We start from the raw sequence: 17,345 nt of genomic DNA, 5'->3' as shown, positions 1-17,345 counted from the left end.
GGGGGGCCAAGGGCCCCCCACCTAAAGAGTACATTGTATTACCAAAAACTCTCTTATACATGTCTCTTGCTGTAGTGTGTTAATACAGTTTGCAAGAGCCCTGTTTAATTCTAAAGAGTGCAATTTTAGGCCTGTTAGCACAGGCATGCACTTAAACGTTTGTCCTCACAATTTATCTAAAACACTTGAGAGGAGCATTTTGTGTTGCATTACTGCACTCCCTAGTCTTAAAAAGAAGCTGCAACATAGCTGTGTATTTAGTAGATTTAAACTTCAGTGTTTCACATTACAATTAGAGTTTTTAAAAGTTTGTTTTACAGGCCAAACCTTGGGTCAGTATTGCACAATAACTGTACTGTGAGGTATCAGATTTTGAAAATGTGTAGTTAAAGCTATGCCAGTTAGAAAATGTGACTTGCAAAAATGGTTCTAAGTTTATATAGAATCACTGATTTGTGACCCTGTCAGATTCTGTATGAAACAGGTAAGAAAACTGCAAAAGGCATGTACACTGCTCATAAGTTTTTTTTTTTCTCTGAACTTACTGCAGAAGCATTATGGCTTGCTGGAGACCAAATTTCTGTTAACTGAATTAAAGGTACGATTTCTTTCTTAAAATGGCTTGTTCTTTTTCATGATTTGTGCTTTCTAAATGTATATAGCATCTTCTGGAGGTTTGAGCACTTGTACCATGGTTAAGAGGAATTAGTAATAAGCCAAGAGTGCAAAATGAACGTTTAGGGCAACATTGTTGGTACTGATTTTAGTTTTTACAGTATCCCTGTAACAGTATACCCATCTCCTCCCAAGTGGAATTTTGTTTGTACTGTAGTGTTTTGACTGCCTCTCTGGAACTTCATCTGGAAAGCTGTTCCATACACTTGTTTTATAAGTACTTAACGGCCTTCTGTTCCCCTGTCTGGATCTGTTTCTAGGGGTTGTTTTTACTCCTACTTGGATCAAAGCGAGACAGTTCCTCTGGATTTTGGGTCTCATGGCTTCTGTGATTCTCATGATTCCCCAGGCAAGTCTGCAATTGATTAAAGTAGTGATATCTGCAGTTTCTTTGGTCCCAGCACTAACAACCCTTTGTCTTTTCAAATCCCATTGCTGGGGTTTGTTGAAGAGAAATCACTTGAAAACAGACAACCCTAAATCCATGTGTCCCCTTCTCCTTCCCTTTTCCAAAGCAGTCTGTCCCCACAGACTCCTCAAAGTTTGCTTATGGAGTGGTTTCAGGAGGGATATAACTGCACAGAGTGTGGGATTCCAGGGACATAAGCAAGTACATAATTATAAAAGGGATGCTTGCTCTGTTCATGGCACTTGACTCTCTGAATCATCTTTAGTCCCTATGACCTCTTCAAGTTGTTACAGACATTACAAGTTATACAGCCTAGCATTATGGACAGTTGGTCTACCCTTGTTTCTCCTGTCATCCTTGTTGACTTGGGTCTCGAGGCAGTGTAGCAATTGCCTCGTACACCGACAACCCTCCACTAATAACACACTGTGGTGCAGTGTGTGTGATATCTAGAATCCATGCTTTTTCTCAATCAAAACAGTAACAAGAAGGTTGTCAACTGGCCCACCACTTCATATGCTCATAGTAGCACTACTATGCTTACCACTACTCATACACAATATGCATCAAACACATAAATCCACATATGTGGAGGTTCTCTCAGAATACTTAACTAAACATCAGAGACCTCCAAAACGCAAGACTGCTACAACAAATGGTCCCCACAGCAGCCATGACACACAGCAATACCAGTGTCTCTCCCACCAAGCCAATAAGGCGTAACACTCAATACCAAATTTTCTTGTCATTGGAAACTCAGTAGTGAGACATACCGATTGACCCACTCACGAGGTTAGACAAGGAGAAAGTCAGGGTCAGGTGCCTGTACGGTGCCAGGATTTGTCAGCTCATGCATGCACTCAGGTGTCTCAGCAGTACTGTTATGACACTGTCATAGTTCCTGTTGGTGTGAATGACCTCAGAAGTGCTTCACTGGAGTATATGAAGGGAAACCTGGTTGAGCTCTTTGAGTACGTGTCCCAGGCTTGCCTTCTAAACAAGCTAAAACATGAACTAGCATCACCACTAAGTACCCTTTTCAATCATAGTCTAACCACAGTCTTTGTTTCTGTGGAATAGAGAACAGCAACAGTTATTCCCCACCGCAAAAGTGGCCTAGAAGCAGCCTTGGAGAATTACAAACCCATAAGCCTGACCAAGCCTCATCTGTAAGGCCATGGGACATATCATTATGGACCTTATAAATACATAGGTGACCTGCAAACCCTGTATCCTACCCATTTCTGCTTCATGAAGGGCAGATCCTCCCTGTAAAATTTGGGGGATTTCTTTGAAAATGTGACCAAGGCCATTGATGAGCAAATCTGTGCACACAGCACACCTCAACCCTGAAAAGGCTTTTGACACAATTCCACATTCAGGCATTACCGATAAACTTAGCAGACTGAAGGTAAACCCTATTGTTGTAAGATGGCTGGCCAACTGGCTCAAAGTGGATGACTCCACATCAACCAGCAGACCTGTTACACTGGAGTGCCACAAGGGTCAGTGTTGGGCCCCCTACTATTTGGTATATACTTCTCAGAAGTTTAGGTCAAAACTAAGGGGTTGTGGCTGACCAAGTGTCCAGATTGCAAACTAGGTGCAATTACCGAATCCTCAAATGATGTCCGTATACTCCAGGAGGGTCTCATGCAGACCCAGCTATTGGTGTATTAGTCACGGTCTCAAAATGAATGCTAAGAAATGCATAATCATTCCCTTTGGCACAAATAGTGTCCATTCACACTATCAAATCAACAACAATACCCTAAGTACCCATGAAGTGGTAAGGGACCTGGGAATCCAAGACCAAAACCTAATGGACTTGCATATCCATAAATCAAAAAGGACTAGGGTTACCCATTCCAGGGACCTAATTATGACCTGTGACTTAAATAGAACATGCTGGAGGGACAGATTCCCAGCGACTGCCGTGTCTTTGGAACAGGCTAACAATTCATGTGCACCTTTGACACTTCAAGAGAAACCTGAACGAGTTAATGGAGCACCGTAAATTCTTACTGGGCTAGAGCCTGCAACCCTCCTGGACATAGGTAGTCATTAACTAAATGCAATCTTTGGTATTGGCTAGCATTTCTATGGTATTACATTGGGATGCAATGACTAGGCTTAAAATGACCTCAGGATTGATAGCCTAGTAATCTCCTATGGTCCTGTTAGTTTATGCATTTAATTTGAATTTTTCACATCAGACATTGCAGTCAGTTTGAGTACTGTATATTTTCTGTAAACTGAAGAGATTTTTCTGTAAACTGAAGAGATTTAGTTTCTTTCATTGCTCTTGCTTTGAATAAAAGGAAAATGCAATCATGGAGAAATATTGTGATCTTAATGTATGATTTAATTTTCTGTTCTGCTACTATAACCAGGAAAGTTATCTATATTTTATTAACTAGTGCAGTGCATGAGTATGGCTTCAGTGAACGAATTTGTATGATGACTAAGAAGTAATTTCAACTTTCATGAATGTTTTTTTTAAGAAATTAAGCCCTGTTATATATTTTCACACTTGTTTTTAAGAGTTTAATAATAAAATATGTAAAATTAAACAAGAAACCTTAAAATCTTGTGACTTTATAAAATAATTCTCTACTTTTATTATGTGAAAATGTATACTATTTAGCACACTGATAAAGCCCATCTGTGCAGGCTGAAGAATGTCTGATTTCTTTAGAATGTGGCAATAAAGGAAGGGTTATAAAAAACTGCTGTGACTTCTCCATTAGATATGTCCAGTAGTTATTTGCAGGAGTCTGCCTGAGCTGCATAACTGAATTAAATTCACGTTAGCGGAATTACTTAATAGTCATCTAGGGAGAAGACCTGACAACAGTATGAGATTATTAGAAGAGAAGTTAAGTGTATAGAGACAGAGGTTGTGGGGTGGCCGGCCGAAATGTGGTTTGGCATATGGTACAAGTTGCTGTATATTAGGTGGTGCATGTAGAAGGTCTATGGGGAAGCACTTTCTTTGGATCATGAAAGGCAGAAGATTGCATCATTTGATATTTAGGGTTTAGTCAATGATTTAGAGTAAGTCATCCTTTACATTTATACATTTATGGCCTATGTGTTTCTGTTCGAGTAGTTATGGGGTGGAGTAGTTGGTGGGACGGGAAACGGGTAGTGATGATGGCACATGGTGATATGTTTAATGTGCAAGACTAATAAATGGTCAAAGACCTGAGAAACAAAATATCAAGTTTTGACATGTTTAATGCTGACTAACCGACTGAACATATGATATTTATGAGAAGACTTGGCAAAAATCTTGCACATTTTATTTAACCCAGGAGCTTTGAATGTGGCGTCATTATGATCATGATTTTAAATAAAGAAAACATTTATTTGCAAGTGTGGCAGCTTTGTTCAGAATATTATCTTTTTATGAGTAACTTTTTTTTCTACATGCACCTGCATGACTGAACACTGGTATATTTTTTGTAATCCACAAATATTTAAATATACAAGAGATAGAGGCTTGTGTGTGCCGTCACCCCCCCCCCAAAAAAAGAAGCCTATAGGGAGGTTTTTTCTGCAGTTTGTTAAAACACCCACACTCCCCAATCCTCTGCTATGTAGTTTTGGGTCTTGTACTGTATACATCTGGAGAGAGATTTTTGGTTACTGTCTACTTTTATTGGTCTTCCCACTCTTCATCCTTTACACCTGCACACATCTTGCTGTGTTGACAAAGTCCTATACTTCATGTATTAAATTCAGATATTTTAAGCCTTTGAAAACCACCAAAGACTCCAAATGGTTTGCTTTTTTGAGTGAAATTAGTATTATAATAGCAAATTTATGGTTACTAGCAGCAGAGTGAGCAGGAAGTTTACTGAAAACTTATTTTTATTAAATTTCTCAATGTTAGTATCAAAATGAAGGATGCAGCCTGTTTTTTTTTTTCCTTCGCTTGCCATCCAAATATTTAACAAAGTCCTACCCAAAAAGTTTTCTTTTCACATTTTAAATTTAATTTACTTTGTAACATTAATGCAACATTGCTCTGTGTCTAGGGTTACTCACTTTGCTATACTCCAGAATGACTTGTAAGCGGAATAACTGTGTGCAGGTGTTTTTAAATGTAGTTTGTATATGCACAGTATATCAGTTTTGTTTATTCCATTATGATGACAGTGCTCCAAGTCACTGACTGCTTAGACCGATGTTCTTCGTGTTTCACAGTTGCAGTCATCACATGTGGGTTATCTGCTTGCAGTAGCCCTCAGTCTGCCAGATTATCAGTCTTGGGTCCTGCATCGGTTGCTGTCTTATCTTCCATGACGTCAGGTAGTCAGGGGTATAAAGCATGCAGCTGACGCCATTAAATCAGTGTTTCTTGCCGTGCCCAAAGCAGAAGCAGTTCGCAAGTGCCGGTCAGCCGACTCCTGAAATTTTCGTTTTCGAGTTTCAGATCCGAAGTCTACAACTGAGCTAAGTACCCCGTTGGGTTTTCTTGCTCTAAACCGATGTCAGTAAAAGTTAATTGTATTTCTTGTGGAAAGCAAATACCTCAAAGATTTTCATTCATTCTGCATTCCTTGCATAGGCCCAGACCATGACGTACCTCTGTCTGTTTTATGCCTTATTCAAACATCGTACCATTAGTCTGTTCTGCATCTAAATATTTTGGTACTCTGTTCAATTATCCAGAAATGGCTTGGGTAAGCCACCCGACTACCGATATTCTGAAAAAACGGAAAGATAGACCAAGAACAAACCACATAGGTCCAAAGCTGCCGACGACGCTTCTCCTAAGCCAATCGCCAGTTTGCCGGTACTCCGGCACTTTCGCAGCCCCCGATACCTGCTACTTCAGATTCGCAGGCCTCTACTGAGACCCATTTGGAGTCCAGTATGCTGCGAGATGCTTGTTCGACTGTGGAACCTGCGGATGTCTCTGCCTTGGATGGGTCCGGAGCTGCTGTGCAGGCACCGGCTTCTGAGGGTGTGTTCAGGCCTACTGACTTTCATATTAAACAGACGCCATCTTCTTCAATGCCTAAACCTTGATCCATGCCTAGAAAACAGACGCTCAGACCACATGGTCAGGCCCCTATCCCTAAAAACAAATAAGAATGGCTGAAGACTTCCCCCTCTAAGAGGCCTAGGACTAATTTTCCTTCCGATTCTTCTGATCGGGACTGAAATTTCTGTTTTCTCTGACCAGGATTTGCCCTTATCTACCTATGAGGATTCTGATGCAGAGGACTCTATTCCCTCTGCTTCCCCTCCAGAAGATTTCTCTTTTGGTCAAACCTTGCATACTCTTAGGGAGCATTTTCTCAGAGAGCCAGGATTGCTGACTTCAAAAAAAGTCTTAGGGAATTCTTACTCCTGCCTCAACACAGGCCTTGGCTATCCCTCCTGTACTGGACATTGTAGATGATGCCTTCTCGGAATCTAGCCTGGCCCCGGACTCTCTACCTCCTGCTCCCAGAAAACCTGATAGGTATTAGAGTACCTGACTCCCTCAAGTTCCTCTGTAAAAATCCTACTGTGGATTCTGAGACCATTTCACAGGGACCCAAGGGCATTAAGGCTACTATTGCCAAAAATCCTACTCCCTCTGATAGAGATTCCAGGGCGCTGGATAGATGGGGTAAGATGTACGTTTCTTCAACCTTGGCCATTAGGGCCTTAAACTGCCAGTTTCACATGTTAAAGTATCAGCAGCATATTATTGAATTGCTTAAACAGAAAATGATGTTAATTCCTGACTCTACCGAAAATAAAGATTTACAGGATTTAATGCATCCTGCTGAACAAGTTGGAAAACATACTTTGCAATGTGGTTTTGATTCATTAGAGGCATCTTGCAGGGCTGCTGTCACTGGGTCTGTACTTAGAAGGCATGCTTGGCTTAAGGAGCAATCTTTGCCAGATCAAGTTAAAGCTAAATTACTGGTTGCTCCCTTAAACCAAGACCACCTGTTTGGCAACAAAGCAGAAGTAGTACTTAAAAAGATGGAGGAAAAAGCTACATATTTCCTGCAAGTACTGCCTCCCAGATTTGGTAGGCATTGGCCCTCTAAGAATTGGTCCTTTCCTGCCTCTTCCAGGCCTTCTCAGTCCAAACCCAGAACCAGCAGAACACCTAGGCTTCAGTCCCAAGGTACTCACAGGCCTAAGCAGTGGGGGTTCCCACTTCCAAAACAGGGAGTAGGAAGTCTCCCCCCATGGTAAACTGTCTCAGTGACTTAATTTTAAACCTTCCTAGCCCTGCTCAACTGACTGTTCCTTTAGGGGGGAAAGATTGCCCTGCATGCAACAAATTGGGAAATCATTACCCAGGACAAATAGGTTTTAAATATAGTTTCCCAAGAATAGAGATTTCACTTCCACTCCTTACCAACCCCAAACGGTTGGCCAGACCTACCCCCAAATCAGTGGGCAGAGGCTCAAAAGCAAGTTCTCTCTCTCTTAAGGATCAGGGCTATTCAACCTGTCCCAGAAGAAGAATTGGGGACAATGTTTCTACTCAAGACATTTCCCGGTACCCAGAAAAGACAATTCCTGGCGTCCTATCCTGGATCTGTCTATCCTAAACACATTTTTGGTAACCCCAAAATTCAAGATGCTAACTCTTCATCAGCTGCTTCCCATGCTAGGCAAAAATACCTGGTTGGCAACACTGGATTTAAAGGAAGCCTACCTACACATCCCAGTGAGGGAATCTTGCAGAAGATACCTATGCTTCAAACCAGGCTACATGCACTATCAGTTATCTGCACTCCCCTTTGGCTTATCTATTGCTTCCAGGGTATTCACAAAGTGCCTAGCTCCAGTCATTGCATTTTGCAGGCAAAGAAATATTCAAATATACCTATACCTGGACGATTGCCTAATTCAAGCAGAAAGCCAGTACATACTATTAAATCATCTGGCATTTGTAAAGAAATTGCTAACATCTCTGGGGTACACCATAAACAAAAAGAAATCGCATCTTATACCCTGCCAACAAATTGTATTCCTGGGAGCAAGCTTGAATACAACTTCCCAGATGGCCTTCCTCACGCCAGAGAAACAAATTCAGTGGACAGTCTACTTCAAACTACTGGCCACCAAGACCCATCTGTCTGCAAGGAAAATACTGACTGCAAGCCTTGTGGTTCATGGCCTCTTGCATTCTACTAATTCTATATGCAAGACTGCATATGAGGAAACTACAATGGTATCTAAAAAGCCTATGGTGTCAACATTCTCAGGATCTAGTATCAATGATTCCTGTCATACCTTATCTACAGATAGAATTCCTTTGGTGGGCAGAGGCCTGTCACCAAAACAAGGGACTGCCATTCCCTCTACCCCCTGCCGCCCAAACCCTAACAGATGCATCAGACTATGCATGGGGGGGCTCACTTGGCAGGGCAGTGCATTCAAGGCAAATGGAACCCAAATCAAATGCAGTTGCATATCAATCAAAAAGAAATGTTAGCTATACAGAATGCTCTGACAGCCTTCAAGGACCACGTTCTTCCAGGACAATTATTGGTAAAGATGGACAACACCACTGTTATGTGGTACAAAAACAAGCAGGGGGGAACCCACTCATACCCTCTCTGCAGACTAGCCATGGCTCTGTGGAACACAACCTTGAGCTACCAAGTGCACCTACAGGCTCATTTCCTGCCAGGAAAAACTAAATACACTGGCAGACGACCCAAGCAGAAATCTCATGAACCCACACGAGTGGAAACTGGAACCAAATATATGTTGGGAAACAAATGGAGCCCAGAGATGGACCAGTTTGCCTCCCCCAGAACTACCAATTGGACAAATTCTGCACAAGGACTCCCCACAAACAAGTTTGGAAAGTGGATGCCCTGTCTTTTATGCTTTTCCCCTCTGCCTCTCCTCTCCAAGGTACTACTAAAGATCAAACAGGACAAACCAAGGACAATACTGATTGCACCAGACTGGCCATGCCAACACTGGTACCCCCTCTTGTGCAGTGCCAGTGCTGGCACTGGCCTCAGACCCCTGCCGTCCCAGCAGGGGGGGCCAGATTCTGCACCCACAACTTCAAACCCTGAACCTGGTAGCCTGGCTAATTATCTGATCTCTCCGTTACCATCCCTCAGTAAGCAAGGTAATGCATGTCATCCTGGAGGCAGGGAGGCTTAGTACTAGAGAAATCCTATGCTGAAAAATGGAAAAGATTCTGTTGTTGGAGCCAAACGTGGGGGATGAGCACAGCAATGCCCAGTTTACCCCATATTCTTCAATACTTAACTGAGATGCTTCACAAGGGCCTTTCCTTTTCCTCCATCAAAATTCATGCCTCATCCATTTCAGCTCATTACAACACAGAACCACCCCTCTTCTCTCATCCACTGCTGAAGCAATTCCTCAGAGGGGCCAAAAACTTAAGACCACCCAGGAGAGCCCCAACTCCAGCCTGGGACCTTAACTTTGTATTGGAAAAGCTCACTCTGCCTCCCTTTGAGCCAGCTGCAAATGCAGAGTTGAAATTCCTTTATTGGAATACAGCCTTCCTTCTAGTAATCAGTTCAGCAGGAAGGGTGTCTGAATTACAGGCCCTCATGGCAGTGGAGTCTTTCATCATCTTTCATGCTGACAGGGTGTCCCTTCGGACCAAGTCCCTCCATGCCCAAGGTGGTATCCAGTGTGGCCCTTAATCAGTCTATTCATTTGCCAACCTTCTTTTCTAATCCACAGAACAAAGGGGAATGAATACTGCACTCCTTGGACGTGCACAGACAACTTAGATTTTACTTGGACAGGAATAAGCCTCTCAGGAAATCGGAACAGCTGCTGGTTGTATTTGCTGCAGGGGCAGAGGGGAAGGCCATTTCTAAGTGGATAGGCCATTGCATTCATTTCTGCTATAAGCATCATGGAAAACCTACCCCACAGGGGCTAAGACCACATTCAACCAGGGCTGCATCTACTTCTACAGCCTTTCTCAGAGGTGTCCCTACCAGGGACATCCTAGAAGTTGTTACCTGGAGTTCTGTACATACCTTCACCAAGCATTGCCACTTGCCAATTTGTTCTAAATCCAGAGCTGGATTTGCCGCTGCAGTCTTGCAGGGCATTGTAGCTGATCCTAATGCTATATAATTACCTCCTCCCATCCTTGGCTTTGGGAATCTACCCAAATGTGATGACTGCAACAGTGAAACACGAACATAGTACAGTTGTGTACACTTGCCATAAATGTAGATGTTCAAGTGTATTCACTGTTGCAGTCCTGGTTACCCTCCCTGCAGCCCCCTGTCTTCTATTGACTTATACCTCTGTTCTTGTTTACTATGTTTAAAGCTTTTTGGTGTATTTTCATTTTTGTTGGAGGTGTAACCTGGTGGATAATTGCTTCCTGACATCTGGGGCAAGAAAAACTGATGTAATGGCGTCAGCTGCATGCTTTATACCCCTGACTTCCTGACGTCCTGGACGATGAGACAGTAACCAATGCAGGACCCAAGACTTTGATAATCAGGCCGACTGAGGGCTACTGCGAGCAGATAACCCAAATGTGAGGACTGCAACAGTGAATACACTCTAACATCTACATTTATGGTAAGTGTACACAACTGTACTTTTCCAACCTTGCCATACTTTTAATGAATTAGTCTGAACCTCTAATCTTCTCATGACATGTTTAAATCTTGGTTCAGAAGAAGTAGCCTCATTGCATGTCTTTTGTAGGTAACTGTAACCTGATGATGGTTATGCACCTTATTCAACACTAACAAGTCATCAGCTGTTGACAGTTCTGTCTAAATGTATTTGCGACTCTCATTAGATACTTCAGGTTTTTCTTTGTTTTCCACAATTACATGGACAATAACCATATTTCAGTTGCCAACAACTGGTGTGCTTTATCATCTTAATGTAGTGCTGTGGCCAGGAGCGGCCTTAGGTCAACTGGTGCCCTAGGCAAAAGGGCTCCACGGCACCCCCCACCACACCACATGGTGCCCCCATCCTGGTCTATCTACACCAAATACTGAAAAATTGCCCCTGTGAGAGCACCATCCTAGGCGGCAGTCTAATTGGCCTATGCCTAAGGCCAGCTATGGCTGTGGCATTACTGATACCTGCTTTTCAGATGGACAGCTTTCCAACAACAAACAGTTTGAAAAAGTTTCTGTCTAAATCATTTTCTTCCCTGGAGCTCTAGAAATTTGCACTGTAACTATCAATGTGAGGAGCCTAAACGTTTTGATAGAATCCTATTATGCATTTTCATTTACAAATGCTTTCTCTGGAACCATAGAGGTTACTAAATTAAGCGTAAATGGCAAACTCTACATCACAAACTATTTTTATAGTGGTAGTATTTTATAGGTTCTAGATCTTAAACTGGATTTTATAAGTCACAGTAGCTAAGTTTGTAATACTTTGTAAACAACTTGCAATATGTCAGCAGCCACTTAAGTTACACACACACATTCAGTAGCAAATTGTTCACCCAGCAGAGCGCTTTCATATGAAGCTAAGAAGCTCTGCGCTACTTGGCTGCTGAGATATTCAGAGAAACATGACATAAGAATATAAAGAGACATTTTATGAACAACAATTAATATGTTTTTACCTGCACAAGGCAGCAGTCAAATGTCATTACATTTGTGTTTGTCACTGTGTAAGATTTAAGATAAAATCCTTTAAAACTTTGCATGTAGCATGGTTTGGGAATTATTGCAAATATGAGTAACTATTATTTAATGCCTAGCAGTGTCAGTAGGATGTAATTGTAGAAACACCTGGAGGCATCACTCTGCTGTAATTTAAGTGTGTGTTGAATGACAGTGTGAGCTCATGAATAATCACAGCTAAGCGGTTGCTCACACAGTGTGTGGTGGTCATCATTCTCACTGCTGCGGTAACCTTGGGTCTATATTAGTTATATCCCGCCTAGTGTACAACAACCATTCAGCTTCACAAAGCTCTTGCTAATGCCCACGTCTACACTTGGACAGGCTAGCCAGTCAGCAGTCTGTGGAGAGAATTTCAGTACTTTCTTTCCAATTTGAAAAGAAGCAGCTTATGAAGCTCCACAGGAACAGCATTTGGCTTCGAGCTTCATTTATGACGGAAGTTCCCACTCGGGAATCCTTCCCCCCAGGAATTATTGCTGTTTTAAGAAAATGTTGATATTTTCTATTTTCTTGCACTAAGTTGAGTTTCCCCTTTAGGAAAGATGTTTTCTGAATATCAGAAATTTTCCGTTGGGGACCGATGTTTTAGGATGGCATATTTTTAAGTATTAGTGGCTAATTTTATGGAAAGTGTATTTTATGAGAAGTTTTTATTTTTATAGGCAAGTTTTTAAGAATTATGAAGTGTTTCACAGGACAGGAAATATATTTTTCTGTAATGCTTATGAACACTTCATGGTAACCAGCTCTTTCTGTTAGGACACTTGAGCAAAGGGGATTTGAGTGCTGACTGGGATTTTTGTGTACTGCTTGTACTTTACTTTTGAAATGGACTGAGTGGGAAAGAGTAAGTGTCTTTGTTGCTTGTGAACACTTGTGTGACAGCTTACCTTATGAGATTCAAAGAAACGTTGTTATTTAGGAGGCACAAGTGCTACCTAGAAAAAATTTGAGTGTCAGCTCTTTTACAGGAGAAAACAAGCACAAAAAGACAAGACATGATGGGTATTTAAGCCATTGCCCATGCCTGGGTGTGGGTAATGCTGGATTTACCCATGGCTGGTGTGGTTTGGTCACGAGGGCGAAGCCAGAGTGACCAAAGACAATCGTGGGTAAATCCAGCATTACCCACACCCAGAAGTGGGTTATTGCTATTGTACAGTGACATTATTTTAAAAAAAAAAAAAAACTTACTTTTTTTTAAATAATGTCTTTGTACAATGGTGCCGTGATGTCCTTCCACCACTGGACAGCTCCGCTTTGCCATTGCTGATGTACTGTACATGTGTTTGGAACTTGTGTTCCCACACATACCCAGTACATCAGTGATCGGGAAAGTAAGCAACGGAGAAAAGAAGATCTCCGTTGCTATGCTTTTTTTTTTTTTTTTTTTTTTAAAAAACCTTAAAATGAAAGAATATATCAATGGAAAAAAAGTCCGGACGATCGGACCTTTTTCTGTTGTATATTCTCAACGGGCATGCTGGTTGGGCTGGCCAATCAGCGTGCTCATTTTACGATGTTACCGGCCAGTCATTGTATAATGAAGAATAAACAACTGTAGTACAAAAGTAAGTATCTAGGTAGCTGACGCACATGCTTATACGCGATTTACACTGGACAACACTGGCTACTAAATGATTAACACTTGAAAAAAGTACACTAAACACAGATGTGAGATTGGGTGATATTGCACATAGTGATTGGAAAAACTGCACTTGAATGAGAATATATTAATTTAAGTATGCAATAAATACAATTACTTTGGAGGAGGGGGGAATCCAAAGTAATTGTATTTATTGCATACTTAAATTAATATATTCTCATTCAAGTGCAGTGAATAGACTGCGGTGGTGGTGCTGCGGTAGCGTTGTCGCCTCAGTCGTTCCTCGTTCGATTCTCAGAGCGTCTTGTGTGGCGACATGCGTGAATGGGTGTTCATTCGTTGAAGGTTGTGCGTTAGGCCCGACAAGCCAGTATGTAAAATCTACTGCCAATCATTAGCAGACCAGAGTTCCGCTGTGGCGACCCCTAACCGGGAAAAGCCGAAAGACACAAACAAGCAAACTTTGGAGGGGGGAATGAGAGCGTAAATCTATTGTACTTTTGATGCACCCAGATTTACATCTGCATTGAGTCTTATTGCAGTTGAATAAAAACTGTATGAATCTGGAGGTCCTAAAGTGGGTACTCTGTAACCTTCTACCAGATGCAAGTTTACTGAACCAACTATACGCTGGCTGAGAAGTGTCGCTCAGTATTTTGTGGGACCTCTCTTTACATCTCATTTCAAAGAGCTCCTGTAAGGTTGGAGGAGTAGTGCCCAGTCTTTTCTGCTGATGTTCTTCATGTTTCACTGTTGCAGCCATCACATTTGGGTTATCCCTGCCAGGGTAGCCCTCGGCTGGCCCGAATACCAGAGGCTTAGTATTTCTGCATCAGTTGCTGTCACTTCAGGACTGATGTCAGGTTGTCAATAGTATAAAGTAAGGCAGCCGATGCCATTACATCAGTCTTCCTTGCCATGGAGTCTGAAGCAGAAACAGTTCGCACAAGTGCTGGTTGGCCGCTACCCGAGTTTCGTCTACCGAATTGAAGCTGAAGTCTTCTAAAGCTAAATACCTCATTGGGGATCCTTTTTTCTTGCACTAACAAGATGTTAGAAAAAGTTAACAATTGTCTCGTCTGTGGAAAGCAAATACCACACCGAGACTTTCATTCTTGCTGCATCACTTGTTTAGGCCCACACCATGACGTCCCCTCTTGTCACTTCTGTGCTTTGTTCAGTGCCAGAACTATCCGTCGTTGGGCCCTTATTGTAGCTAGATATTTTGCTTACAGTCCTCTAACTCCAATATCCATCTGACTGCAGATCGAAAAAATCATAAAGATAGACAGACTGCACAGGTCCAAACCTACTGAAGATGCTCCCATTAAGCTAGTCATCAGTTCAATGGTCCTTAGTGAGGCACTTTCGCAGCCCCTGATGACCGCTTTTGTGGATTCAAAGGCCTCTACAGAGCTGCTTTTGTGGATTCAAAGGCCTCTACAGAGCTGCTTTTGGAGTCCAGCATGCCGCAGAACTCAACTAAGGATCATGCCGTCATCTCTACCTTGGATGGGTCTGGAGCCGCTGAGCAGGCACTGGCTTCCGAGGAAGTCCTTTGCACTACTGATTCTCGACAGACGTCTTCATTCACGACTACCATTCTTTCGAAAACTACCAAGTTTCTTAGGCCCAGGGTATTAACCACACCTAAGAAACTGACCCAGTCTCAGGCACCTGCTTCCTTGCCTCAGTCTCAAATGCCTAAAATGGCGGAAGACCTTATGCTGATCAGGGGAAGCCAAGCAACATACCCTGGAACTCCTCAAACAAAAAAATGTCTGTTTCCTGCTTGTGCAGAATTTAAGGAGTTAAGAGTTGATGCATTCTGCAAGTCAGGTAACTAAACACATCTTGCCCTGTGGTTTTTGTGCCCTAAAAGCTTCTTGCTGGGCACCAGTCACCAGATCTGTCATTAGAAGGCATGCATGGCTTAAGGAACAGCTCTTGCCAGACCATGTCAAATCTAAATTGTTGGAATGCCCCCTTGCACAAAGAAAACTTATTTGGCACTATGGCAGAAGAGGTCTTAAAGATGGAAGAAAAAGCAAAATCTATGCAGATAGTTAAGGATTTCTTACAGGTCCAGCTACCCAGATTCAGCAGGCATTGTCCCACCAAGCACTGGTCCTTTCCTCTTCCCACTAAACCAGTCCAGCCCAGGCCCTGGGGAACTAGACCCACCAGACAGCAGCCATAGGGAATGCAGAGAGCTAAGCAGTGGACTACCTCTACTTCAAAACAAGGGAGTTCTAAGCCACCCCCTTATGGTAAGAGCTCACAATGACTCACCTCCATGACCCCCTCCCTCTGCCCACCTTCACTTACCCCTAGGTGGAAAACTCTCCTTTCATGCAAGCACCTGGGCCACCATTACCGACGAGTGCTGGGTTCTCAACATAGTGTCCCAGGGATACAAATTTTCTTTCCACACTATTCCAACCCCCAGAAGGGTTCCGAGATCTACCTCCAAACCCATGGGCAGAGGCTCAAAAGCAAATCCTTTCCCTCCTTTTCTATGAGAGCAGTAGAGCAAGTTCCTGCACAACAGATAGGCCAAGGTTTCTACTCCAGACTTTCTGGCACTCAGAAAAGAGGCCACCTAGCACCTCATCCTCTATCTATCCATTCTAAACACCTTCCTGTTGATCACAAAATTCAAAATGCTCACCCTCCAGCAGCTGCTTCCAAGGATGCTTGGCTAGCCACCCTAGATCTAAAAGATACCTACCTTCACATTCCTATCAGGGAATCATGCAGGAAATATTTCCATTTCAGGGCAGGATCTCAGCACTTTCAGTTTTCTGCTCTTCCCTTTGGCTTAATACTGCTTCCAAAGTTTCCACAAAATGTTTGGCTCCGGCCATTGCCTTTTGCAGACAAAGGAATATCCAGATTTACCCATACTTAGACTGCCTAATTCAGGCAGACAGCCAGGAAAGCTGCTCAAGCACCTGACCTTTGTAAAGTCCCTACTAACCTCCCTGGGGTACACTGTCAAGGAAAAAAAATCCAAACAGGTGCCCACTCAAAGGATTATATTCCTGGAAGCAAGCCTGGACACAGCATCACAGATGGCATTCCTAACACCAGAAAAGTAAATTTCCCTGACAACGTTCTTCTCTCAACTAGCCACCAGACCCCAGTTATCTGCAAGGAAGATCCTGCAAGCTCTGGGGTTCATGGCATCTTGCATACTACTCATTCCATATGCCAGACAGCATATGACAAAACTTCAATGGTACCTAAAAAGCCTTTGGTGTCAATACACTCAAGAACTGGAGACTCTTATATACCTATAATTCCTTGCCTCAGAAAAGATTTTCTTTGGTGGGCAACAGCATGCTTCCACAACAAGGATCTACCTTTCTCACTCCCCAACCACCACCCCCCGCCCAGACACTAACCACAGACGCATCAGATTATGCTTGGGGTGCACGCCTGGACGACCGGTGCATTACAGGGCCAATGGAGCCTGCAGCAAATCCCTCTGCACATCAACCAAAAAGAGATGATGGCTGTCCAGCATGCCTTGATAACTTTAAAGCGCCTTCTCTCCCCAGGGGCTCTCCAAATCAAAAGAGACAAATACCACTGTGATGTGGTATATCAACAAGCAGGGAGGGACTCGCTCCTACCCTCTGTGCAGACTGGCCATGACCCTTTGGTGCACAGCCTCTGCCATGCAACTACCCCTGTTAGCACAATTTCTGCCAGGTTCTCTCAACTCTCTGGCAGACAAATTAAGCAGAAATCTTCTGGATCCACATGAGTGGCAGCTCAACAGAAAAACCTTCACCCTAATAACTTAGAAATAGGGCACCCCGAAGGTCAACCTCTTTGCCTCCCACACCAACCATCAGCTAAGCAAATTCTGCACCAGGGAGCATCACTGCATGGCTTGGAAAGTGGATGCCTTGTCCTTCCCCTGGATTAATCTATTGGTCTATGCCTTTCCTCCACTACCTCTCATCCCCAGGGTACTGCTCAAAATAAAGGA

The 17,345-nt window shown here is 42.9% G+C and overlaps 1 protein-coding gene across 1 annotated transcript in view; it reads left to right on the top strand.

Annotated features, from left to right (window-relative positions):
* BICC1 (BicC family RNA binding protein 1) overlaps positions 1-17,345 on the top strand; it is a 1,908,684-nt gene that overhangs the window by 1,336,232 nt on the left and 555,107 nt on the right. The window lies entirely within an intron of this gene.

The sequence above is a fragment of the Protopterus annectens genome, chromosome 14.part0, assembly GCF_019279795.1.
Source record: "Protopterus annectens isolate FY-2018-M chromosome 14.part0, PAN1.0, whole genome shotgun sequence".
NCBI lineage: Eukaryota > Metazoa > Chordata > Ceratodontiformes > Protopteridae > Protopterus > Protopterus annectens.
This window is presented reverse-complemented; position numbering and strand designations above follow the sequence as displayed.